This window comes from Oryctolagus cuniculus, chromosome 4, assembly GCF_964237555.1.
Source record: "Oryctolagus cuniculus chromosome 4, mOryCun1.1, whole genome shotgun sequence".
Lineage (NCBI taxonomy): Eukaryota > Metazoa > Chordata > Mammalia > Lagomorpha > Leporidae > Oryctolagus > Oryctolagus cuniculus.
In genome coordinates this window covers 119,173,124-119,199,633 of record NC_091435.1, presented here as the reverse complement: position 1 = coordinate 119,199,633, position 26,510 = coordinate 119,173,124, and the positions used below count along the sequence as shown (strand labels likewise).

The following is a 26,510-nucleotide window of genomic DNA, read 5'->3' as shown; positions in this document are numbered from 1 at the left end:
AGAGGCATAGAGAGAGGGAGGGAGGGAAGGAAAGACAGTAAACTCCCATCCACACCTTGATTCACTCCCCCAAATGGCTACAGTGATCAGGGGCTGAAGCCAGGAGTTGGGAACTCAATCCAGATCTCCAGCCCGGGTGGAGCCACCACGGCTGCCTCCTAGGATCTGCATTAGCAAGAAGCTGTAATGAGGAGCTGGAGCCAGGAACCAAACCCAGGCACTCCAATGTGGGATGTGGGAGTCCCAGTTGGCATCTTAACTGCTAGGCCAAATGCCTGCCATATATATATATATATATATATATATATATATATATATGTATATATATATATACACATATATATGTGTATACATTTTTCTCAATGAAGTACGATTTATACTCTACTGGTGAAATGTGTAGATTTTAATTGTGTATTCCATCCCTCTTGACAGATTCATGTTCTTCTATTGAAATACAGACTATTTCCATCACCCTAGACAGTTTTCTCATGTCCCTTATTGATCAATTCTTTCCACCTCCCATGCAACTGATTTCCTGATTTCTGTCACATTGGTCAGCTTTCCACGCTATGGAATTTCATGCAGTGAAATCCTGCTGACCTTTATGTCTGTCCTTTTTTCCTTAGCATAGTGCTCTTGAGGTTCATTTGTGTTGCTTCATTTATTGATAATTTGTTCTTTTTTTAACTGAATAATATAAGGGTATTTCAAAAAGTACAAAAGTGGAATTAAAATACAAATTCATTTTGGTGTAAAAATTTTTGAAACCTAAGCCTAGCTTTTTCTAATATGCATTTCCCATGGACTTTTTGAACATGCCTCAAATGTATAGATTTCAAAATTTTTTGCACCAAAATAAAGATATTTTCATTGCATATCCAGGAACTTCTTGAAGTCCTCTCATGTTCTATTTATGAATGCGCCACTGATAGCTTATCCAGGTGGGGTAAGTGTTGAGAGACACCTGTGCTGTTTCCACTATTGGGTTTGATGCCTGGCTGTGGTTCCTGACTTCTACTTCCTGCTAACATTCCCCTGGGAGACAGAAGTGATGGCTCAAATAGCTGAACCCCTGCCAGCCAGGTATGAGACCTGGATCGAGTCCCCAGCTCCCGGTTTTGCCGTGCCCCCTCTCCATTTATAGCCATTTGTGCCGTGAACCAGCAGATTGGAGCTCTCTCTCTCTCTTTCTGTCTTTCTCTCTCAAATAAATAATTTTTAAAAACTTTTAAAAAGATAATATAATGCTTCCTTTCCAGGTTCTGTGAGGAAGTTCCTGACATAGAACCCATCTATTCTGTTTCCTATTGAAGGTGGGTTTGGGCAGGGGTGGGATGGGGTTGGGGTGGGGGGCAATCCCAGCAGTCTGGAGGTCAGAGTGCTTGAAAAGTACTTAACTCTGGATGTTCCAGTGGTGTCATTTAGACACCGTTACTCTGCAGGCTCAGCTTTTTAATACAGCAGAGCCTTTGGGTGTAGGAGGAAGAACAAATATGCCTCTGAGTGTGGGATGCTCTCTCTTAATGAGGATCACTTTAGGGGAAAAAGATGACCATAAGGTAAAGATGAAATAAGTTAAAAATAGTAATCCAAGGATAAAGAAAAAGATGTCTTATGTGGTTAACAGTTATGTGGCAATTGCTTTGTTCTGGACTTTATTGGAGAACATTTTCTTTCAGAATTCATTTTATGTATCACTCTTAAGTGTATTATATAATATATATATATTTATTTATATGTCTTTTTCCCATTTCAGGCATAAACAGAGACACTTTGAATTTCTGGGGAAAATAGAGCATACAACTTTAGCTATTTGTTTAAAAGTTAACAGTTATTAAGTGTTTTTCTAGGTGATAACCACTAGAATCATCATTTTTATATATACTACTTTATTTGATTCCCATAGCAACCATGTGAGGCAAGTATGATTCTTATTTTTATTGCTATCTCCATGTTACAGATGAGGAAACTGAAGATAACGTTTGGACATTTGGAAGTAGCAGATGTGAAAGTCACCAGGTATCCAAGCTGTGACTTTATGCTATAATGAGCTTCTTTGTATTTTCTTTTACACTGAGCTTCTCTTTTTTTAAGTTTATTTTAATTTCTTTGAAAGGCAGAGTTACAGAGAGAGACAGAGCGGGAGAGAGAGAGAGAGAGAGAGAGAGAGAGATTCTTGCATCTGCTAATTCACTCCATAAATGGCCACAATGTCCAGAACTGTGCCAGGATGAAGCCAGGGGCCAAGCTCTTCTTCCTGGTCTCCCACATGGACACAGGGGCCCACGCACTTGGGCTATTCTCTGCTGCTTTCTCAGGTGCATTAGCAGGGAGCTAGATTGGAAGTAGAACAACCATCCCTTATGGGATGCCCGCTGATGCACCACAATGCCAGGCCTTGTGCTGAGCTGCTCGTTGGTGGTGTTTCCATCTTATCTCTCTTCAGTTTTCAACTTGTGGTCTATAATCTGTTTTTTAATGATCTACAAAACTTAAGCTTTTTTTTTAAAAAAGATTTATTTATGCATTTGAAAGAGTTACAAAGAAAGGGAGACACACACACACACACACACGGAGAGAGGAAGAGAGAGAGAATCTTGCAAAACTATTGGTATCATTAGATCGCTGCCCTCACCCCCTCAGCCCATGCCACAACATCATCAAGAGGTAAAAATTAAGGGAAAAATATAGAGTTTTCTTGTGACTTGTCAACTTGTACAGTCAAATGTGAATGTTTGTTAAATAATTATACACACAAGAGCTCAGGGGAGAAATCAGGGCAGGAGATAAAAGTGTGGTGAGTAGATTACATTTAAAAAATGTCTACTCACCATCAGTGAGTAGATGACATTTAAAATTGTGGCCTAGAAGAGAGTTATGGTGGTGGTGTGTGTGTGTGGCATGAGGTGGTGGGGAAGGAGTAGGAACTGGGGTGGGATTGGAGATGAGGCTGAAAAAGACAGGAGGGTAGAAAACCTGCTTCCAAAACTACAGCAGTTGAGCATAGAAGAAAAAGAAAAGTTAGTTTGAAATGGAAAACTATGGGTGAGAAGTCATGGATGCTGGGAGAGCCATGATTTGGGCAGAGGACTATGGGCAGCTGAGTCATAATGGAGGAAGAAGTCAGTTGGGTGAGGACAAAGGGCAAGGGACTGACTATTGGATTGATGTGGCTGAAGGTCCCTGACAAGAGTGGTTTCCTGGGCAGGGTGAGGATGAAGGAGGATTAGAATGGAGAGAGAGAATGGAAAGTGAGGATGAGTCAGTCCTTCAAGCGGTCCCTTGAATGGGACAGAAACTGAATGGGGACATAGGATCAAGGGAGGTGTTTTTTCTTCTATTATTTTAGCAAATGATTAAGGAATATTTTATGCTCAGAGGAACAACGAATCTAGTAGTGAGGCAGAAACCTAAGATGCAAGAGAGGGGACAATGGTTGGAATGTTGTCCTTGGGAACCAAAGTGGAGGAGAGCCAAGCTCCAACCTGGGTGGGGATTCTATGGAGGGTTATTTCCATCATCATTCCAGGGAGGAGGCAGGAGATGTGGTGCTCATGAAGAATGCCCTTCCCATCCATTCATGTTATTAAATGCACAAGGGCTGATGGATTTTATGTATGCTAATGATGTTAAGTTTAGTCTTCTAGATAAGTACATATACAGAAAATATTCAGTCAAGCTCATGAAAGAATGAGGCAAAATTTCATAGTGAAAGGCAATTTCATGATCAGGCCAACATTTAAGGTTGAACATTAAACTGCTGATTATTTCTATGACTGCTGTCTGAGATTAAAGGGAGGAATTTGCAGCAAAAATGCCCCAAAATCTTTAGTGAAATGGTAATGTGAAACTTTTAAAATCAAAAATTACATCTTCTGGTTTTGCTCAAAGAACCTGAATCTTTGCAGAAATACTAGGAGTAATGGTATCTATAATTGGTTGTGGTAACTTTTATACCGAGAACCTATCCCATTCCCAGTACTCTCCAAACACTCATGCTAATCTTCACACACACACACACACACACACAAAAACAAACAAACAAAAAAAAAAAAAAAACAACAAGTGGTTTTATGACAGTTTGACAAGTGAGAAAATTGCCAGTGAGGTTCTGTAAGGTTTAATGATTTGCCCAAGGTTGCCGAGCTGGCAAAGTGAGATTTAAATGAAAGTGCTTTGTGGATTTGAAGTTGCTTTCTTCATATACTGTCTTGATATGTAAATATCCCTACTTAATGTGTAGGAAATATTCAGGGGAAAAAGTAATACACTAAATAGCTATAGACACTGTATAGATTTGCATAAACTAGAGTACTCCTGCTTTGTTTCTAGTCTAGTGCATAAACTTAGCCAGAAGGAAGGGAGGAAAGAAGTGAGGAAAGAAGGAAAGGAGAGAAGAGAGCCCACAGGGAGGTGGGAAAGGAAGCTTTCCTTTGTGTGATTGCTAAGGGTAGCAAAGTCAGTGGCTACTGGTAAGAGGCCACCATGTGCTTTCCATTTGAATTCAGACTTAAATTTTAATCAGTTTTTGTCCTTGTGGGTTTAACATTTGTGGGATCTTTATAATTAAAAATGCAGCTAACACATGAATGTTCTCTGTGTGCTGTGAGCTAAGATAGGTGTTAGCTGAGTGCTTTCCTGCCTCTGCCTCAGACTCTGATTGTTGCCTGGCCCATTGCTTTGGTTGTAAAAGGTTGTAAAAGACCCATCAACTGCCCATTGGCAGCCACGAGCACAGGCACATCTCGCTCAGTCCTTGCTGAGGCCTCTTCTCTGGACTTCCTTTGGCACCCTTGTCACCTGACTGGACAGTCACCATGGTACCTGGCTGACACTCACTGAACTCCCAGGCTACATTTGGAGACTTTCCTGTCTATGAGCTCACACTCTCAGGCCAAAAGCAGATAACTGCTTCCTTTAGCTTTCTTTACAACTGCTCATTCATGGAACCACTAGATTCAGAAGTAAGAACTGGCAGAAATGGATCCAAATGGACTCTACTTTGCTGGCAAGGGTAGTGACCAAGGCTCCCTATTCCCATGGATGGTGGTGGTTACAAGTTAACACTTCTGGCACTCAAGTGGTTCGGATGGGGTGGTGATGATAGCAGGAACCATTTCCTCCAGAGGCCAATTCTGTCATAATTTTGTGTATTTTTCCTGGAAGTTCAACGTTGAACCTGCTTCTCCATCCTTCCAATGATTCTGTGAGCCACCAAGGTTGTTCTGAAAAATGGTTGCTTCCAGTAAGATCCTTACCAGCATGGCATGCCTTTCAATATATCATCTATAGTGAAACCAGAACAACCTTTTAGGAACATAAATCCGTTCTTATGCTCCTTACAACTTTTAAGCATTGCCTTTCCATTGCTCTTAGAATACCACCTGCTGAAAGGCACACATTGTCTTATGGATCACTAGGAAAGAAAATGTTGCCATGCCACACCTTTGATCGCAACATGAATCCCGATTTCAGAGATGCTAAAATGGTAGGGACAAGGGCCACTCAGTGGGGAGGGTACACTTCTTGTCACATGCCCTCTGACCCCACCTGCTTTGCTAATTCCTGTTCATTTTTAAAAAGATTCATTTATTATTTATTTTAAAGGCAGAGTTACAGAGAGGGGGAGGGAGGGAGAGAGGGAGGGAGGGAGGGAGACAAAGAGAGAGAGAATCTTCCAACCACTGGTTTACTTCCCAAATGGCTGCCAACAGCCAAAGGGAGAGAATCTTCCATCCACTGGTTTACTTCCTAAATGGCTGCAACAGCCAAGGCTGGGTCAGGCTGAAGCCAGGAGCTTCTTCTGGGTCTCCTACATGGGTAGGAGAGGCCGAAGCACTTGTGCCATTTTCCACGTTTTCTCAGGCCATTAGCAGGGAAGTGGATTGGAAGTGGGGCTGCTAAGGCATGAATCAGCACTCATATGGGATGCTGACCATCAGTGGCTTAACCCACTATGCCATAGCATCAACCCCCAATTCCCAGTTTTTAAAAAATGTCTTCACTTGAATCTTATTTCCTGGGGGAAATCCTTCCTGAACCTCAGTGATCCTCTTGGTCTAATACTACTACAGTAGTTAACCTTTATTGAGCATTTACTATGATCTAGGTATAGTGCTAAGTACATTTGTCTCTTGGTATCCATGGGGATTGGTTCTAGGACTCCCTGTGAATACCAAATCTGCAGATTCTCAGCTTCCTTATATTAAGTGGAGTAGTATTTACATCTCACCTATGCATATCCTATTATATACTTTAAACTATCTCTAAATTGCATGTAATACCTAGTTCAAAGTAAATGCTACACAAGTAACTGTGATGCTACATGGTTCAGGGAAAAATAACAAGAAAAAAAGTCTGCACATGTTTAGTACAAGTGCATTTTTTCTAATATTTTGCATTTGTGGCAAATACTAATTAAGCAGAAATTAAGGATTTCTCTTCAACAAAGGGCATTGTTATGCATTAGCAATGTCGCTGATACATGTGTGTGTGTGCATGTATATGAGTGTTATTACACAGGCCCGTAAGAGAACAGATATGGGGATGTTTTAGTGTTACTAGGTGCAGTGAGAGATTCATGTTTGGAGTAAGTCAATGTGACAGTCACATAAAAGAACATTAGAAATAACAGATGCATGTACAGACAGTGACATAAATGGATCTTAAAACATTAGTACTTCATGAAAATGGTACAAGCTAGAAAGAAGCATAAAACTAAATACCTTTTCATTTATGTGAATTAAAATGAATAATGCATTTGAAACAAACAAAAAAAACACCTGTTCATGAGAACAGACACTAAATGACAGAATGACTGCCTGGTGACCTGGGAAGGGGATGGAAGGAAGTGGAGTGTGAGGAAGAAGGACACACTGATCAATCACGCAAGCCAGGGGCAGCGCCGGCTCCCTCAGGCCCCTGGAGGGGGAGCCGCTGCCAAGGCAGCAGCAGATGTGGCTACCTTGGGTTCCTTTCATTTCTCAATCTTTCCTTATCATCACATCTTAACACTGCCTAACTCATCCCTTCTCCATGAAAGCTGGGCCACAAAAATGTAATTAGTGAGAAGCAGTCTCCTCATAGTTCCTCATTTCCTGCCCAATCTCGTGTGATGATATCTTTTCCACTGCATTTCTAGCTGATACGTTCTTGCTTTGCTGGGCAAACCTGACCGTTCTTTCTGATCTAGATGCTTGGTATATAGTTGATATCACTATTTGTTATTACAAGGAAATTATAGGAAACAAACCCACATTTATTTATTGACAACCAAGGAATCCTTTGTTTTGTACAGGACCTAACTTAGTGCTATCTGGAAACGGGGATGAAATGCCTGCCCTTAACACTCATTCTAAAAGCAGAATTCCAGAGCTAAGGAAGGCAGAGGAGAGAGGAGCTAAATTACAGCAAGTGGAAAGTAACACAAGCGGCGGGAATTAGTATTAGCAATGTAGTCAGGAGGTGAATTGCTTAATGAAACCCCTTTCTATAATTTATAATAGTGCTGGTTCACCAGATTGCTTCTGTTCCAAGACTATAATTATAGTATTTTATTTTGTTCACTGGCTTAAAAATTTAAAGGAAGTGCCAAAATGAAGGGTAGAGAAATGTACGGTATGTTGACATTTACTATGATTTATGGGCTTTCTTTATTTTTAATTTTGCTGATCAATTAGATAAACACCTTGGAAATAAGAATCCTAAATTGTTTTCTTGGCTTCTATTGATTTATATGATTAATTCTTAAAAATTCATTAGAGTTTGTTTTGTAGAATTTTCCATTTATATTTCCAAAACTTTGAAGATGAACAAAGTCACTCTTTTTTTAAGGTTTATTTATTTATTTATTTGAAAGGCAGAGTTACAGAGAGGAAGGGATAGAGAGAGAGAGAGAGAGGTCTTCTATCTGCTGGTTCACTCCCCAGATGGCCACAACGGCTGGAGCTGTGCCAATCCGAAGCCAGGAGCCAAGACTTCTTCTGGGTCTCCCATGTGAGTGCAGGGGCCCAAGGACTTCGGCCATCTTCTACTGCTCTCCCAGGCCATAGCAGAGAGCTGGATTGGAAGTGGACCAGCTGGGGCTCATCCCACCCATAACGGATGCCGGCACTGCAGGCAGTGGCTTTACCTGCTACACCACAGCGCAGGCCCCCAAAGTCACTCCTCAAGTTTTACCTTCAAGGTCACCACGATCCCTCTGGAGAGGACTTCATGAGGATGAAGCATAAGTTTTGATTTAATTTCTATGCTAAAATATCTCAAAAGCCTTGAAGTAGGAAAGATATTTTCCATTTAAGTAAGGACTACAAATGACTTATAAATGTGGAATATAGAAATTGGAGTGGGAATGGGAAAAGTAGAAGCAGAAGAGCAATAAGAAAAATATCAGTAGTATTTGAAAAGATATCCTGGCCCTCACCTTGTGGGTCACTCAAATCGTGGGTGAGCCTTTCTCTGAAATAAGGATCTCTGACAACAGGGTAAACTTCAGGAAGGTTGTGGAAATGCCAAAGCTAAGTCTCTAGATTCAAGAAAATAAGCATTGATTTGAATAACTTCACATTTGCTCTTTTGAATTCATTGTCTTTATCATCAGAAAGTCATGCTTGAGCCAGACTTTCTCATTTTAGTGTAAGAGCTCCAAAGCCACTTTTATGTCTAGATGTATCCATGGTTACTATGGAGATGGCTCTTTCTGTCTCTGTTTACATGGACAGCCAGAAGGGCAAAGAATTTGGGTTATTGAGTTCTTTAAAGGCCTTGTGAGGTGGAGAAGACTAAAAGTTGCTGATTTTGGTTGAGACATGTCAGTGATTTATGGACAATAATGGGGGTGGGGCTGGCTCTATGCTGCGTATGGTGACCCCTTCTTAACAAGTGTTTTGACCTCATACATGCCAGTGTCAGCTACTGTGCAGTCACCTCTTTTCGTGACTCTTCTTTTGATGTCAGAATGATATTTGGTTTATAGCTTGTAGACAGTAGGCTCAGAATTATAAATAAAGTATATGTAAGTTCTACTGAACATAAAAGTAGGAAAAAGGGAAGAAAATGCATTGATTCCCAGGAAGTCTGCCTTTGGATCTCATTGAATGGGCCTGGATTCTTCCTTTCATCCTAAGGCATAGGAGGCATTAGATTGGACTGGATCCCTTACCAGCGCTCCCAGTCTTTTCTGCAGTGCATCCAAGAATTAATACCTTAAACTTCCTCCTTTCTCCCCTAGTCCCTTTTATCTGCCCCCAATATCCCAGCATTAAATTTATTTTTGTCCGCTTTTTAAAATGGAAAATTGGTAAAGGACTTATATTCGACATAGTAAAGAGGTATGTTTTAATATAAACTATTTCAAATCAATTCAAGTAAAATAGATGTTCCAGAATAGTGTTCCCTGTTGCTTGTAGCTCTGGGCACAGAGCATATCAAACCCAGCCTGCTGCCTTATACTCCTGGTAGTATGCAGAATTCTTTCTCAGAAATAGCTCAGACTGGTCCTCTTTTTTAAAATTTTTATTTATTTTATTTATTTATTTTTATTTTTTGACAGGCAGAGTGGACAGTGAGAGAGAGAGACAGAGAGAAAGGTCTTCCTTCGCCGTTGGTTCACCCTCCAATGGCCGCCGCGGCCGGTGCACTGTGCTGATCAGAAGGCAGAAGCCAGGTGCCTCTCCTGGTCTCCCATGCGGGTGCAGGGCCCAAGCACTTGGGCCATCCTCCACTGCACTCCCTGGCCACAGCAGAGAGCTGGCCTGGAAAAGGGGCAACCGGGACAGAATCTGGTGCCCAACCGGGACTAGAACCCGGTGTGCCAGCGCCGCAAGGCGGAAGATTAGCCTATTGAGCCACGGTGCCGGCCGAGAATGGTTCTTTTTTTTTTTTTTTTTTTTTTTTTTTTTAATTTTTGACAGGCAGAGTGGACAGTGAGAGAGAGAGACAGAGAGAGAAAGGTCTTCCTTTGCCGTTGGTTCACCCTCCAATGGCCGCCGCTGCAGCCGGCGCACCGCGCTGATCCGATGGCAGGAGCCAGGATCCAGGTGCTTTTTCCTGGTCTCCCATGGGGTGCAGGGCCCAAGCACCTGGGCCATCCTCCACTGCACTCCCTGGCCATAGCAGAGAGCTGGCCTGGAAGAGGGGCAACCGGGACAGAATCCGGCGCCCCAACCGGGTCTAGAACCCGGTGTGCCGGCGCCGCAAGGTGGAGGATTAACCTATTGAGCCACGGCGCCGGCTCGAGAATGGTTCTTTTAACAGAACTGTGAAGCCCACTTGCCTGTGGTCCTCTGTGATGTCTGAAATTCCTCTCTTTGAAGCAGTGATCTTTAAGCTCTGTGTTCTCTGCAACAATGCAGCTACAAAGGGGACACAACAAATTATTCATCCCTTAGCAGCGGTGAGTGATAGTTCAAAGGCAGCATATGCTGATATAATACTGATACCGTGATAGTTGCTTAATAACTGGTTATCGGTGAAATCACCAATGAAAACTGAGTGTCAATTCTAGATTTTAGAGATGAGGAAACTAAAACAACCGCCTGTCAGTCAAAGAGGTAGGTGATGGGCTCCTGGAGCACCTGGACCTCATTTAGCTTTTTCTGACTTTCTAGTCCCGGGCACATTGGAAGTATGACATAAATGCTTTTTCCCTCAAGATTTATTTAATTTATTTGAAATGTAGAGCACAGATAAGGAGCAAGAATGAGAGAGACAGAGACAGAGACAGAGATAGAGATAGAGATAGAGATAGAGAGCGATAACGATAGTGAGAGAGAAAGAGAGAGAGAGAGAGAGAGAGAGAGAGAGATCTTCTATCCACTGGTTCATTTTCCAAATGGCTGCAATAGCCGGTGGGGAGGTAGGCCAAAGCCAGGAACTAGGAACTCCATCCGGTCATCCACAAGGATGGTAGGGGACAAAGTACTTGGGCCATCTTCTGCTGCCTTCCTAAGCACATTAGCAGGGAGTTAGATTGGAAACAGAGCAGCCAGAACTCAAACTAGCACTCTGATATGAGATGCTGGTATTACAGCTTAACCCATTGCAATACAGTGCTGGCCCCATAAATGCTTGTTGAATGAACTAGTAGGGAAACTAAGATTCATGTTTAAGGCCACTGAAGTCTGAATGTCAGAGGTTCTCTACTCCTTTGGAGCAGATTTACAATACATCAAAGGGTTTCTGCTCCACATACTACTGCTGAATCCAGAGTCAGTGTTGGAAACCTCACATTTACTACATTTATGCAGTCTGTGTCTGTTCTTGTAGCTTCTTCTTTTGTGAAATAGTTCATATTTCTGAATCCCCTGATTTTCCCTGGATCAGGCCCTGGTGGTTTCTCTCCTGGAAAAATATTCTTGCCTCCTGGTTTTTTTTTTTATCTTTTATTTAATGAATATAAATTTCCAAAGTACGACTCATGTGTTACAATGGCTTCCCCCCCCATACCGTCCCTCCCACCCACAACCCTCCCCTTTCCCACTCCCTCTCCCCTTCCATTCACATCAAGATTCATTTTTGATTCTCTTTATATACAGAAGATCAGCTTAGTATACATTAAGTAAAGATTTCAACAGTTTGCTCCCACACAGAAACATAAAGTGAAAAATAATAGATGATTTTTTTTAAATGATGATGAAATCAGATCAGACCTATTGTCATGTTTAATCCCAGTGAGAGTCAAGTTGGGAATTGATAATTTCTTTCTTTTTTTTTTTTTTTACAGAAGATCAGTTTAGTGTACATTAAGTAAAGATTTCAATCGTTTGCACCCCATAGAAACACAAAGTGAAATATACTGTTTGAGTACTCGTTATAGCATTAAGCCTCAGTGTACAGCACGTTAAGGACAGAGATCCTACATGAGGAGTAAGTGCACAGTGACTCCTGTTGTTGACTTTACAAATTGACACTCTTGTTTATGGCATCAGTAATCTCCCTATGCACCAGTTATGAGTTTCCAAGGCTATGGAAGCCCCTTGAGTTCTCCGACTCTTATCTTGTTTAGACACGGTCATAGTCAAAGTGGAGGTTCTCTCCTCCCTTCAGAGAAAGGCACCTCCCTCTTTGAAGACCTGTTCTTTCCACTGGGATCTCACTCACAGAGATCTTTTTGCCAGAGTGTCTTGGCTTTCCATGCCTGAAATACTCTCATGGGCTTTTCAGCCAGATCCGAGTGCCTTTAGGGCTGATTCTGAGGCCAGAGTGCTATTTAGGACATCCGCCATTCTATGAGTCTGCTGAGTATCTCACTTCCCATGTTGGATCACTCTCCCCTTTATTTATTCTATCGGTTAGTATTAGCAGGTACTAGACTTGTTTATGTGCTCCCTTTGACTCTTAGTCCTTTCATTATGATCAATTGTGAACTGAAATTGATCGCTTGGACTAGTGAGATGGCATTGGCACATGCCACCTTGATGGGATTGAATTGGAATCCCCTGGTATGTTTCCAACTCTACCAATTGGGGCAAGTCAGCCCGAGCATGCCCCAAATTGTACATCTCTTCCCTCTCTTATTCCCACTCTTATGTTTAACAGGGATCACATTTCAGTTAATTTTCAACACTTAAGAATAACTGTGTGATAATTACAAAATTAAACCAGTCATATTAAGTAGAACAGACAAAAAAAATACTATGAGGGATAATGTATTAAGTTGTCCATTAGCAGTCAGGGCTATGCTGATCAAGTCACCGTTTCCCATAGTGTCCATTTCACTTCAGGAGGTTTCCTTTTTGGTGTTCAGTCAGTTGTCACCGATCAGGGAGAACATATGGTATTTGTCCCTTTGGGACTGGCTTACTTCACTCAGCATGATGTGTTCCAGATTCTTCCATTTTGTTGCAAATGACTGGATTTCGTTGTTTCTTACTGCGGTATAGTACTCTAAAGAATACATATCCCATAATTTCTTTATCCAGTCTACCATTGATGGGCATTTAGGTTGGTTCCAGGTCCTTTGCCTCCTGGTCTTAAAGAAAACTCACCAGAGGCCCTTGTTTTGAAAGAGCTTCTGCACTAGACCAGCTAAGTATAAACCAGAACGGATGCTCTTGTGCCATGCACCATGTAATCAAATGAAACTTAAAAATGAGCCACTGGTCAAAAAACATAAGATTTACAGCAGCCAACCCAGAGAGGACCTATCAACCTGAGGAAGCAGGATAGGGATGTCTCCTCCGTTTTAACTCTCTAAGGCAAGTAGTTTTCAAACCAGCCATCGGCTTTTGTTCTTATTTCTGCTTTCTTCAGTCTTTTCTCTCTGTAAATCCCACCTCCTCTGCTCAGCTCATCAGAACAACATTCGCTTTTGTGTGTGGGATGCTACCTGATTCATGTGGTGCTAATCTAATCCAATGAGATCTTCAAACTCATTATGTTGACATTTTGTTCTGTGACACAGCTGGCATCTCTGTTTCCAGACAATTTCTCTTCCAAATATTCCCATGGACTGGCCATAGCAGAGTGTCCCTGTGTCACTCATCAGTTGTGTGACCCTGCACAAATGTCTTTATGGATGGTCTCTAACACATTGAATCCAGTTAGATTTCTTTCTTTGGCATTGAAAACCTTCCTGCTTTAATTTCACTCATGACTCTGGGCTTATCTATTAAGCCACTGACATAAAACCTACATTCTTGGCAATCTAGTTGTTTCACATTTCCTTATACCTGAAGGAATGGAATGAGAAATTGTTAAATTGTGAGGATATGTTCACCACTTGATGGTGACCAGCTCTAAGATAGGGGGTGCATCTTATATACCCAGCAACTTATTCCTGAATACAGAAGTACCCCTGGGGAGGTGCCCACCATGGATGCCAATTTTAGCTCCTCCTTGGCATTCTCTGGCAGAAGGCGTGTAGCATGTAGGACTCGCACGTGGAGGGCACAGGGCGAGGGGTATGAAAGGGAGAGCAGGGGCCTGAAAGTAGTGGAGACAGCTGGTACTGAAGGCATGTTTTACCTGTCTGAACTTTCTGGAAAGGTCAGGTCCCTGTGGGCAATTCTCGTGTTTGCTGGGTTGGTGAAACAGCTGTCTTGCAAACTATTGTGTGACCAGAAAGAAGTGCTGGTCAGGGTTCCAACTAATGTCAAAGGGAGGGTTCAGATGGCCAGACTCTAGGAAACTAGCACACAGGTCAGTAGGTTAAGAGGTGGAAGGTATAAAACAGGCTGGAGACCAGCTTTCCTGGGATGGGGATGAGGATGCTGCTATGGTCTGAATGTCAGTCAAAATTGAAACTCAGTCTCCATGGTATTGGTATTGAGAGGGGAGGCCTTTGAGGACATGATTAAGTCATGAGGGCTCTGCCCCCCTGGAGGGAGTAGTGCCCTATTTAAATGCCAAAGGGAACTTGTGCAGGCCCTTTCTGATTTTCCACTCTTCTGCTGTGTGGGGCACAACATTTGCACCTCTTATGCCCTTCTATCCTTTCCATGCCTACACAATCTGTGAAGAACAGGCTTTCACCAGACACCAAACCTGCCAGTGCCTTGATCTTGGATACTAGAACTGAGAGAGAATTACAGGTATTTTGTTACAGCAGCACAAACGGACTCAGACAGATGGCTTGTTAGGGCAAAGATGGGCTTGGCAGGGATTGCATGAGGCTAGGGTTTCATTCACATGCCAAAGCTGCAAACGTCATTATGCATTCTGTTAATATGTCCTGGTGTCTGAGGAAATTGACCATTGTTCTCACGTGTGTGCTTGTAGTTGCAACCTAAGGGAAGAGAGCAGTAAACGATGGTCAGCTTCCTAGCCACACACCAGAGAGCCTCGTGAAGGGGTTCTTTATCTCCAAGCCACCCCCTGGGTATAAGACAGCTCTGATTCCAAAACTTCTATTGATTCTTCCCCAAGTAGTGTTCATATTTTTCATCCTCTGTGTCTTTATTTCTGGCGCCCAAACATAGCTGTTTTCTTTCAAATGTCACTGTTCTGGAATTTTCTTGGAATACGAACAGAACCTTTTCCCTTTGCCTTCTCTCAATTTCTCTTACTGCTTCAATTTCTTCTTAAGAAGTTTCTTTTACACTTTGCCAGAGGGCCAGCCCTCACATTCAAATCAAGAGAGAAGCTTCGGCAAGTAGTGTGTGACGAGAGGCATACAAATTCTCTCATTTCCAGCTATGGATTTCTCAGCACAATAGTAAGAACCCTTAAGATTGTCAGAATTCAAATTTGTCTTGAGGAATTTTCATTTATTATGGAACAAAGCTGGGAGACATAAAACTGTTGTCCCCGAGAATAGAATATTTCCCAGCTCCAAAAATTTTATTCAAAGCAAATATGTACATTTGATACTCATATGTTTTGAATGGGCAAATATTGACTTCGCAGATGGGATGAATCCAGTCTAACATGCTATATAGTTTTTCAAGGGTTGGGCCTATTATGACTCTGACTGAGAATTATGTATTGTTTTCCATCTCCAACTGAAGAATGGGTAGTATCCCACCCTTGTCTCCAGAATATACAACAGCTGAGTAAAATGCTATACACAGATGTTTATCACCCAGTGTCCCCCGGGGTTCATTTTATGGTTTAGCCTCAGTGCCTGGTCTCACATCCCATCACTTCTTTGCTGAGCACTGCTGATGACTTGTATCAGTATCAGGGCACTAGGGGATTTGATGGAACTCTCTGAGTTATTTTCTTCATTTGATTTCCAGTGTTTTTTATTTTTGTGTAGATAAAAACATTGTCCTCATATAAGCAGAGAATCTTGAATAATGGAATTTTAAAATGGTCCACATTAGTTCTGGACACAAATGAGGAGACTCTTAGACTGTAAAGTAGCAGACTTAGATAAAAATCACAAACTTATCTAAGGCAGTATGCAAACTTAGTTGTTCTTGAATTGGATGCATGTACAAAGCAAGGTAATCATGATTGAATCATTTATATCAATAAATATTGTCAGGGAGTGCCATGGTTTAATAACACCTTAAGTTTCTACCTTTGAGGTAAAGAATGGGCAAATCAAGAAAATTTTCATAATCCCTGTAAAATCATCTTCAAAAATTAATTACATCATGAAGCATTTTTAAATGCAAGAGTTTAGTCTATGTTGTATCTATAGTGACTGGCCTTGGGTGTGTGATAGACTGCTAGCTTCTTGAGATCCATAGGAAACTCCCTGAAGGAGCTTGTACACCCAGGCCCCACTGGTTTCGAGTAAAATCTCCACTTGTTCCCATAATCATACCAGGGGAAGCTGCAGTTGAGAAATGATTTTTATCTCAGACCTTGATTCTCTTGTACATCTGGATCTTCAAGATTCAGGCTACAGGTGATGTTTCTGCTTTAGACTTCTAAGTACATATTGTCTTGATGATCTTGGATCAAAATAGGTAATACAATAATCTATTTGAATTAACTGTGCTTTAAATCTAAACTTAGCATGGGCATGGGCAAGTGTGTGGTGCAGCAGTTAAATCAGTGCTTGGGATGCCCACCTCCTATATCAGAGTGCCTGGTTAGAGTCCCAGCTCCTCTGCTTTTGATCCAGATTCCTGCTAATGCACACCCCAGAGGGCAACAGGTTATGGCTCAAGTACTTGGCTCTCTACCACCCCACATAGGAGACCTGCATTGAGTTCTGGACTCCTGGCTTTGGTATAGTCCAATCCTGGCTGTTGGTTGAATTTGGAGAGTGAACCAGTGGTTGGAAGACTATTTCTCTCTCTCTTTCAAATAAAATGGGAAATGAGTAAATAAATAAAAAAATCTTATGTATACAGATATAGCATTACACTGGGCATTGCCAGCCGCCCTCCGTAGTAGGCAGAGTGGGTGGGATTAATCCTCTTTCATGGATGTGAAAGTGGAGACACAAAGAGTTCAAGGACTTGCGCAGAATAAAGCTTCTGTTCTTAATTCTTCTGATAGTTAGCTGTGATCTCCATGGAAGGTCTCATAGAGCTTAATTTCTTGGCAGAAATTCTTAAAATCAATTCCTGGATTGTGCTCTGAAAATTTTGGAGGTTAAAGAGAGGAATCAGGGTTTTCAGAAATGATGTATCACCTGTGTGATGGCCCCATGTCGCCCCCTTATGACACTTTCGATATTTGCAAAATTCTTTGCTGAATTAGTCTTTCATTAAAATGAGACAGATAAAACAAGATTTATAGCATTAGCCTTTCCCAGGACGACATATTCTTTTACTATTTCCATATATTAAATCAACTTACTGAAATTTAGCTGAATTGAAGGAAATTTGCTTATGAGTAAGGATACAGAAAACTTTTCTGTCCTCTTCCTCCCTCCCTCCCTCCCTTCCTTCTCTCTCTTTCTCTGTCTGTCTCTTCAATTTGAAAGGCAGAATGACAGAGAAGTAGATGTATAGAAAGATCTTGAATCTGATGGTACACTCCCCAAATGATTGCAATGATCAGGGCTGTACCAGGCTGAAACCAGGAACCAGGATCTTTATCTTGGTCTCCCACTTGGGTGGCAGGGACCCAAGCACTTGGGCCATTTCTGCTGTTTTCCAGGCACATTAGTAGGGAGCTGTATCAAAAATGGAGCAGCCCAGGACTTGAACTGGCGCTCTGGTGCTCTGGTGATACAGGATGCTGGCATTGCAGGTTGCAGGTGGCCTAACGTGTTGCACCACCTGCTGCTTCCTGTGCTAGTTTTCAACTACATTTCACTGCCTCCTTCATCTACCTCCCCAGCACTGACCATCTGGCATGTTAAAAAAATGCATCTAGCAAAGTGGGGTGGTGATTTCAATACTTTACAAAACTTCAGGGTTAAGACAGTGGCTTGTTTTATGTTAGTGAGATTTTTGGGAATTTGGTTGATTTTTTTAATGGATTTTAATTTCAGCACTGCTATGTGGTGGCTGCATAGCCTTGGCTATGAATTCTTAATTTCGGTGGCATGTACCAATACCATCTCACTAGTCCCGGTGATCAATTTCTGTTCACAATTGATCATAGTTGTGGGGAGCAATCCGGACTAGACTGAGTTACTGGAATTAAGACTTATTCTATGCATCTGCTCTCCCACAATATGGCGCTGGGAGAGAAGTAAACAGCTTCTGCACAGCTGCCTCCAGTTCAACCAATAAACTGTAGGACTTGCTCCTGATTGGAGGAGAGCAGCATACTCGGCGTGTGGGCAGCTGAGTTGGGATTGGCAGAGGAGGACTATAAAGGAGGAGAGAGACGGCATGCACAAGGAACATCTAAGGGGAACATCTGAGGGAACACCTGTGCAGCCCCCCAGAGAGCCGGCCGGCGGTGTGCCGCTCCCCTGCGGAAGTGGGGAATGTGGCCAGGGGGAACTGCCCTTCCACGGAGGTGGAAGGGACAGTAGCCAACCCGGGAAGAACCAGCAGCAAACCCGGGGAGGGCCGAGCAGACGAAAGAACAGCGCAGGGTCCTGTGTCGTTCCTCCGCGAAGAGGGGGAGCGACAATAGTGATAGGACTAAGAGCCAAAGGGAGCACATAAACAAGACTAGTGTCTGCAAATACCAGCTGATAGAATAAAAAAGGGAGAGAATGATCCAACATGGGAAGCGAGATACACAGCAGACCCATAGAATGGCAGATGTCCTAAACAGCACTCTGGCCTCAAAATCAGCCCTTAAGGCATGCGGATCTGGATGAAAAGCCCATGAGAGTATTACAGGCATGGAAAGCCAAAACACTCTGGCAAAAAACAAACAAACAAACAAAAACAAACCCTACATGAAAGATCTCCGCGAGTGAGATCCCAGTAAAAAGAATGGGTCATCAAAGAAGGAGGTACCTTTCTCTGAAGGGAGGAGAGAACTTCCACTCTATGACCTTGCCTAAATATGATCAGAGTCGGTGAACTCAAAAGGCTTCCATAGCCTTGACAGCTCATGACAAGAGCCTAGGGTGATTACTGATGCCATAAACAAGAGTGTCAATTTGTTAAGTCAACAACAGGAGTCACTGTGCACTTACTCCTCATGTAGGATCTCTGTCCTTAATGTGCTGAACATTGTGATTTAATGCTATAACTAGTACTCAAACAGTATTTTTCACTGTGTGTTTCTATGTGGGTGCAAACTGTTGAAATCTTTACTTAATATATGCTAAACTGATCTTCTGTATATAAAGAGAATTGAAAATAAATCTTGATGTGAATGGAAGGTGGGAGGGAGAGGGAAAGGGGAGGGTTTCGGGTGGGAGGGAAGTTATGGGGGGGGAACCATTGTAATCCATAAGCTGTACTTTGGAAATTTATATTCATTAAATAAAAGTTAAAAAAATGAATTCTTAATTTCTCTGAGTCTCAGCATCTTCTTCTGTAAAATGGGGAGAGTGGTGCCACTTGTGACATATTTGAAAGAATCCCTGGTGCAGGGCATGTGTGGAAATGGAAAGCAGAGATGGTGGTTGTGGTAACCCCTGGGTCCCAGCTCCTCAACTGTCACCTGTGGAGATTGTACTGAGGAAGCTGTGCAGGCACTGATCCTACAGATGCCGGGTGGATAGGGAAAGGAGGAGGCACCATGAGCCCAGCCGTTTTCTCTCTGGAAAGGCTGTGCCCACCCGGAGGACCAGGAAGGTCAGCAGTAACTTGCTGGCAGGGGCTCTTGGTTCAGGGCAGTTTGTAAGGAGTCTGGGGGAGTTAGATCAGAAACTCCCCAAGGGTGGGACCACAGATGGGATGCACTCACTGGTTCAATAAAGACTCAGCAAGGGAGGTGCAGCAGCTGGTGTGCAGTGGACAAAGCTGCAGGGAGATTGGAAAGTAGGGCACTAATCAGTGCCTAAGAACTGGACTAGAAGAGGAACAACAAGAGAGATGGATGGCAGGGAAATTCAGCCCGTGTCTGGAGGCTCAACTTCACCATTTTCACAGATGAACATGTTACAGAAACCTGGAGTGGGAAAAGTCCCTTTGTTCAAACAGGCACCAGAGACAGTGGAGGATCAAAAGCAGTTAATTAACGCCAGTGGGCTCAGTGGGAATCATGTCTTGAGAACTGAGCCCAGAGGCTAGGTTTCTTAGGATATTTATAGGTTCATCAGCATCATACCTTAACTGGCACAGCATTGGTAGGTTTAAATTGCAGCCTGTGACTTAGGGCCACACTTCCAATGGTCGGTGGGTCTGGTATGCTTATAAATGAGATCCCTGAGGGCAGATTTATAGGACAGGTTTATGACTGGAGTTACAGAAAGCAAAGCTTAGGACACCTTCCCTCCCTAGACAAGGTAACAGGGCACAGCTGCTTCACCAGATAATTGGGAGCAGCCTCTTTCCAAGGTTAGCGTGGGAGTCTTCTTTCTTTCCTTTGTGGTTGTGGCCTTATTTCTTCTCTAAAGTTAGATATAAGTTGAAAGCGGTGAAAACAGATTTTACACAGTAACGACTAACTGTAGGCGAAAGGCTGAGTCCTTAATCCGGACAGAGGTGCATGGGTATTTTACTTTATTTTTCTAACTACTTGCTTTTGTCTAACTATGACCTATAAACCTTCTAAGGGATTTGCGTTACTTTTCAATTCTATTTTCTAGCTTTATTGAGGTCTGACATATAAAATATATTGCATGCATTTAATGCATACACCTGCACATGCCCTGGTCCCATCCTCACATTAAACATTGTCAATCGTCTCAACAGGAGAGAGTGGGAGGGTGGCAAGGGCTGGGGATCCAGTGAAAATTCCTGAGGGGTTTGTCAGTGTACCCGCGCTCAGGCCAGCGAGCTGTCAGTTACCTAAGTTAGGATTCTGCCTTGATGATTCCATTTCAAAGAATGGCTTCGGCCGGCGCCGTGGCTCACTAGGCTAATCCTCTGCCTTGCAGCGCCGGCACAGCGGGTTCTAGTCCCGGTCGGGGCGCCGGATTCTGTCCCGGTTGCCCCTCTTCCAGGCCAGCTCTCTGCTGTGGCCCGGGAGTGCAGTGGAGGATGGCCCAGGTGCTTGGCCCTGCACCCCATGGGAGACCAGGAAAAGCACCTGGCTCCTGGCTCCTGCCATCGGATCAGCGCGGTGGGCCGGCTGCAGCGCGCCAGCCGCGGCGGCCACTGGAGGGTGAACCAACGGCAAAGGAAGACCTTTCTGTCTCTCTCACTGTCCACTCTGCCTGTCAAAAAAGGCTTGCAGATCCTCAGGAAAGACATCCTAGGGTTGTAGGCGATACATATTTACATCTCAAAGAGAGACCAGAAGGATTCTTTTTTTAATAAAAGCTCTAGGAAAAGGAGGTCAGGGGCCTATCTTCAGATCAAATAAGAACTCTCCTGGCAGGGGTGAGCTCTCACTGGCAGACATCTGAATGGAGGGCTGGGGTCATCCTAGGGGCCTGCCATCTGCTACTAGGTGCCATGCTAGACATTGGTCCTCTCTCAGAGCAGAGGCCAGGAGGAGTCCTTTCTCCCAGATTCTCAGTGTCCTACCACAAGGCCATCTGACTGATACAACACTCAGAGGTCTCCATCTGTCAGCTTTGATGGAATTGGAAATTGGAGATTGTTAGCGGTCCCTCCACTCATTTCACAAACATTAATTGAGAGCCTTCTATGTTCAGGAGTCTTTAAACTGCGGGTTGTACACTAGTTGTTTGGCTTATTCTTCTGCCTTCTACAACATGCAATTTAGCAGAGCCCAGTAAATATTTAGTCGAATTTATTCAATATAATTAAAAAGCACAATAAATAAAGAATGTAATTGAAAACACTTTGAAACAGAATGTGAGTAATTTGGGAGTGAAGAGGAAAAAGAAAATGCCAACATTTTCTATCTTTTATTACAGGCTCTGGCAAATTTGGCTTGGAAAAAAAATGTTTGAAGACCACCTGTCAATTTAATTGTCCTGGGAGGTCAAGTGCAATTGCAGCCTTTCCTGAGAGCTGGTCATAGCTGCTCCCAGCAGAGCCCAGTGAGGAGCCACAGGGTGACTGTCCTAGGTCCCCCGTTCTTGGAACTTGGTGGAGTCAGAAGAGTCCCCAACGTTGTGAGCCTGGAGTGGAATCCCAGGGAAGAGAGGTTTTGTGGAGAAAGCTCTGAAGGGGCTTCAGCCCAGACACCAACCCACTCTGCTCTCCAGATTGGAAATTTGAATTCTGAAGCAGTTGTATCCCTTCTGGCTTTCTTCATAGGAAAAAGAAACTGAAATTTACCTTAGGGATCACTCTAACTTCTCCTGTCATTCTTAAATATTCTAAAAAAAATTGACTGTTTTCCCAAGTTCAAGGAAGGAATGAATCTCTCCGGTACACCACAGAGGTGATAGTAAAGCTACAATTTTTTGTGTGTCTGATTAACATTGTTGAGTAAAAATCTGTATTAGTTTAACATCTATCCAAACCTAAGAGGTACAAAGAATTGTATTCCTTCTGGATGCTAGGAATAGTCTCCCATCCTGCCAACTCCACAACCAAGGGAGAGGGTGGTTCTTGGATGATAGAATCATGTGGATGGAGGCCAGGTTGTGTTTGGCAGAGTTGTAACGTTTTCATCAGAGGTGTTGGCATGAGGGCTTCCACCACTGATTTCTCCATTGTTATATCTAAAGATAAGTCAAGCGTGGGTCAGATTCAAGTCTGGCACAGAACTGAGGTTGGGAGCTATGAGATGTAAGGCTGCTTACACAAAGATGCTTTCGATTTATCTAGTGGTCTTTCCCGTAAATTACCCCCAACATGTCTCAGCAGGTGATTTTGCCTCACAGAGGACAATTTAGCAGTATTAGAAACATTTTAAAAGTTTATTCATTTCTTTACTTGTTTATTTATTAGAGCGAGATGAAGATAGAAAAGAGAAGGTATACGAAGGGAAGAAAAGGGAAGGGAATGGAGGGAAAGGGAAGAGAAGAGGAGAGAGGAGAAGAAAGCTCCCATATGCTGGTTCACTTCCAAATGCCTGCAATAGCTGCAAATGGGCCAGGCCAAAGCCAGGAGTGTGGACCTTAATTCAGGTGTCCCACACAGGTGGCAGGGACCCAACTACTTGATATATCACTTGCTGCCTTCCAGGGTGCACATTAGAGGAAGCTGTAATTGAAAGTAGAGCCAGGACTTGAACCCAGGTACTCTGATGGGGATGCGGGCTCTCCCAAGTGGCTTCTTGGCCATGCACCAAATGCCTGTCCCTTTCTGGAGACATTTTTGATGGTTGTGAGTGGCGGAGGGGATGGTATTGCCCTCCAGAGGGCAGGGAAACTGCTAAACATCATAAAATCCATAGGGCACACCAAACTCTGCAACAAAGAATTACTTGTCTAAGATGTCAGAGTGTCACAGTTGCAAAGTCCCGTTCTATATTTTAAAATAGGACCATGTCCTTGCTTAGGATGACATCTTACACTCAAAGTGTGGTCCCCAGACATCAGCAACATTCGAGAGTTTGTGAGAAATAAAAACCCTCAGACCCCAGTCCAGACACACTGGGCCAGAATCTGCATTTTAGCAAGATTTCCAGATGGCTCACAGACATGTTCAATTTTGAGAAATGCTGGTAATATTTGATGAGAACTGCAGAGGTCAAGGCAGAATGACACCTGTGCTCTGGGGTGACCAAGTCAAGAAGAAATTGTACTGGCTTAACTTAGGTAGTACCTTTAAACTTGTAGAAACTCACTTGTTCTCTGTTTTTCCATTTTTTTGGTACTCTTTCAATGGTTTTGCTATTTTTCCCTTATTTCTCCTTTTTTCGCTCTTTCTTCCCTCTTTCTTTTCCAGTTACTGTGCTTCACTGAAGCTGTATCCGTTTATCTTTATCCCATATGTGTGTATTGCTTTTCCTAAGTCTTTAATTTTGAGCCTCTGTCGATGAAAGAAAAAAAAAGTAACACTTACCTCTTTAATTAAAGGAAATTGTCCTAGAGGGGAGAAGTAGGTAGAATCTGGAAGGTAAGTCATACTCCCTGAAACCTGATAACACAATTAAATTTACCTCCCTGCCCTGAGCCTTCAGTGGTGACATATTAAAAAAGGAAGGCAATAAAACTCATCCAATACTAATTTAATCAGAAGCCCTGTGCAATCAGTCTCTTTGATGTACCTTTTGTCAACACAGCTTTAGGTTTTGAATAGGCAATCTAAAACCCTGGAAATTTACCATATTGACTTACAGCAAAATTTCTGCTGAACCTAAGTATAATAATAGAACTGATTAAAAATAAAACTTAGTCTGCACACCATGCCAATCCACTGTGAAATTCTGGAGCCCTTTAGATATTTTATTTAGAAATTTTCTCTTTGTGACAGGTTCACCATCTGTTAGATCCATGTTTCTCTACAGCAAATAGGAGCTAACATTTTTAATTATTAAATAAATTTAAGTTCAGCGTGATAAACATTTGACAAATGCCTATTGTTTACAAAATGCTAGAATAAGAATTGAAGAAAATTTTAAAAGATGAAGATACAATCCTTACCCTAGTTCATAATCGGGAGTGTCTGTGCATGTACCTGTGTGTGTTGAGATGAATAAGAAAATGCACAGGATTGGGGCTGGTGCTGTGGCGTAGCAGGTAAAGCCACCGCCTGCAGTGCCAGCATCCCGTCTGGGTACCGGTTCTAGTCCTGGCTGCTCCACTTCTGATCCAGCTCTCTGCTATTTCCTGGGAAAGCAGTAGAGATGACCCAGACACTTGGGCCCCTGCACCCACATGAGAGACCTGGAGGAGGTTCCTGGCTCCTGGCTTCAGATCAACACAGCTCTGGCTGTTGCGGCCATAGAAGATAGAAGACCTCTCTCTCTGCCTCTGCCTCTCTGTAACTCTGCCTTTCAAATAAATAAATAAATCTTTTTTTAAAGAAAATGCACAGGAATTGATGGAGAAATAAGCATGCCTTGTATTTCTCTGATCTAGTGAAATGCTTCTGAAATCAAAAGAAAATGACTGAGAAGTTTGCAGTTCCCAAAAATCTGTGGTTTTCTCAACATGTCCCAGGACATCAATTAGATTGGCTGCATTGCCCATGGTCCTAGCTAGTTGTTTAGTGCAACATCTACCTACCTTCTTGAGCTGTAATCAATGTTGAAGACGTCTGTGGGTATCTCAGAGGCCTAGGCTGCAGAGGTTGTGTGATTGCCCTGCCAACTGGGATGCAAGACAGGTTTGCTGGAAGCTTCTGTATGTGGGCTGTCCTTCAGTTTCTGCAGATCTTATTAGGGAAGTACTGCCCCTGTGGTCCCAGGTAGATGCAGTACAGTGTGCTACAGTCAGGTGGAGCGCATTTCAGTGTCTGAAGGCTTGCACAGGTAACTGCATGGCCCCTGCTCAGGGAGGTCTGCTCGGCTGCTTCCCAGGGCTGAGGGTGGGTATGAAGAGCCTACAATCTGCTTCCCAGGGCTTCAGTGAACAGAGCTTCTGAGAAGGGGCTGTTCACTGCTCCACAGGACCACAGGAGGTTCTGCAAGGCACTCCAATTGCTTCCTGGGGACCTGTGCAGGTAAGCCAACTAGGAGAAACTGCTCAGCTGTTTCCTAGGGTTATGGATGCATGGGGTGGGCCACTTGCTTGCTACTCTGGGTCTCTGTGGGCCAATCTGCTCAGGGCTGATGACTAATTGTTTCCCAGGGGGAGGGTGCATGTGTGGGACCTCTTGCCTGCTTCCAGGACAGCAGAAGGGTGGGCAGGATTGCCTGAATATTTTTAGGCAGGCTCTGCAGGCAGAGAAAGTTGGGGGTAAGATGCCCAAATTCAAAGGGTGGGGAGGGCCGCCAGGCTGGTGCGCAGGGCTGGGTTTTCAGAGTTTCCTGCAAACAGCTTGACTTTGTGCAGCAAGCTGGGCAAGGGGCAATTGGACTGGGCTCTTTCTCTGGGGCAATGCAGTGGCTGGGTAACTTGGCACCTCCTTGAACTGGACTTAGGGCCTGGGAGGGCCTCTGGTTCTCAAGCAGTGAACGCATTAGTTCTCTGTGGTGTGAGATTTCTAGGGGCCTCCTTCTTACCCTTTCACTGCCAAGTGGAATTCCCATAGGATCAGTGCTGATCTCGAGATGCATGGCAGGTGCTCTGTGCTCGGTTCCCTTCTTTTCGAGGCCATTTTATATCTCTGTGCTTGGCAATGTCTGGTTCTGTGCACACTTTTTTTACCTCACTCCCAAGTGGGAGGGGTCTTCTCCCTGCTGTGGGTCTTGAGGTGGGGGAGGGGGCTGGAGGAAGTCCCTTGGCCAGCAGTTTAATGAGGTTCCTGAGGTTCAGTCTGAGAGTATTAGCCCAGAGGCAGGGACCCTGGGGCTGTGCTAGACACTTGGTTCACTGTGCTGACCTCAATTCCCTCTTCATCCTGTGCAGCTTGAGCTTTGGAGAACAGTGATATGGGCAACTCTTCTTTCTGCCTTCTTCAGTGGATCTGTTCTTATTTATGCTAAAAGCAGACACTATGGTCTCATGTGGCTTTCCCAGTTCTTGGAAAAGTGGATAGGTGTGCAAATAGTTCAAATTGGTGTCTCTTTGGAGAGAATCTTACTCAATCACCACCTGTTCATCCTACCTGGAATTTCCTTATACATATACATATACATATACATATATATTTAAGATTTAGTTTATTTGAAAA

General features: G+C 43.3%; 2 long non-coding RNA genes across 2 annotated transcripts in view; one reads left to right on the top strand and one right to left on the bottom strand.

Moving 5' to 3' along the window:
- Positions 1 to 1,244: 1,244 nt before the first annotated feature.
- On the top strand, positions 1,245 to 23,308 carry LOC138849344 (uncharacterized). Its single transcript, XR_011388071.1, has 3 exons — positions 1,245 to 1,313; positions 1,961 to 2,019; positions 21,752 to 23,308. It is a non-coding gene; the product is annotated as an uncharacterized lncRNA (long non-coding RNA).
- LOC127493954 (uncharacterized) overlaps positions 22,156 to 26,510 on the bottom strand; it is a 48,561-nt gene continuing 44,206 nt past the window's right edge. The window contains exon 3 of the long non-coding RNA XR_007924593.2: positions 22,156 to 23,762. This is a non-coding gene — a long non-coding RNA (uncharacterized lncRNA). The remainder of the gene's footprint in view (positions 23,763 to 26,510) is intronic.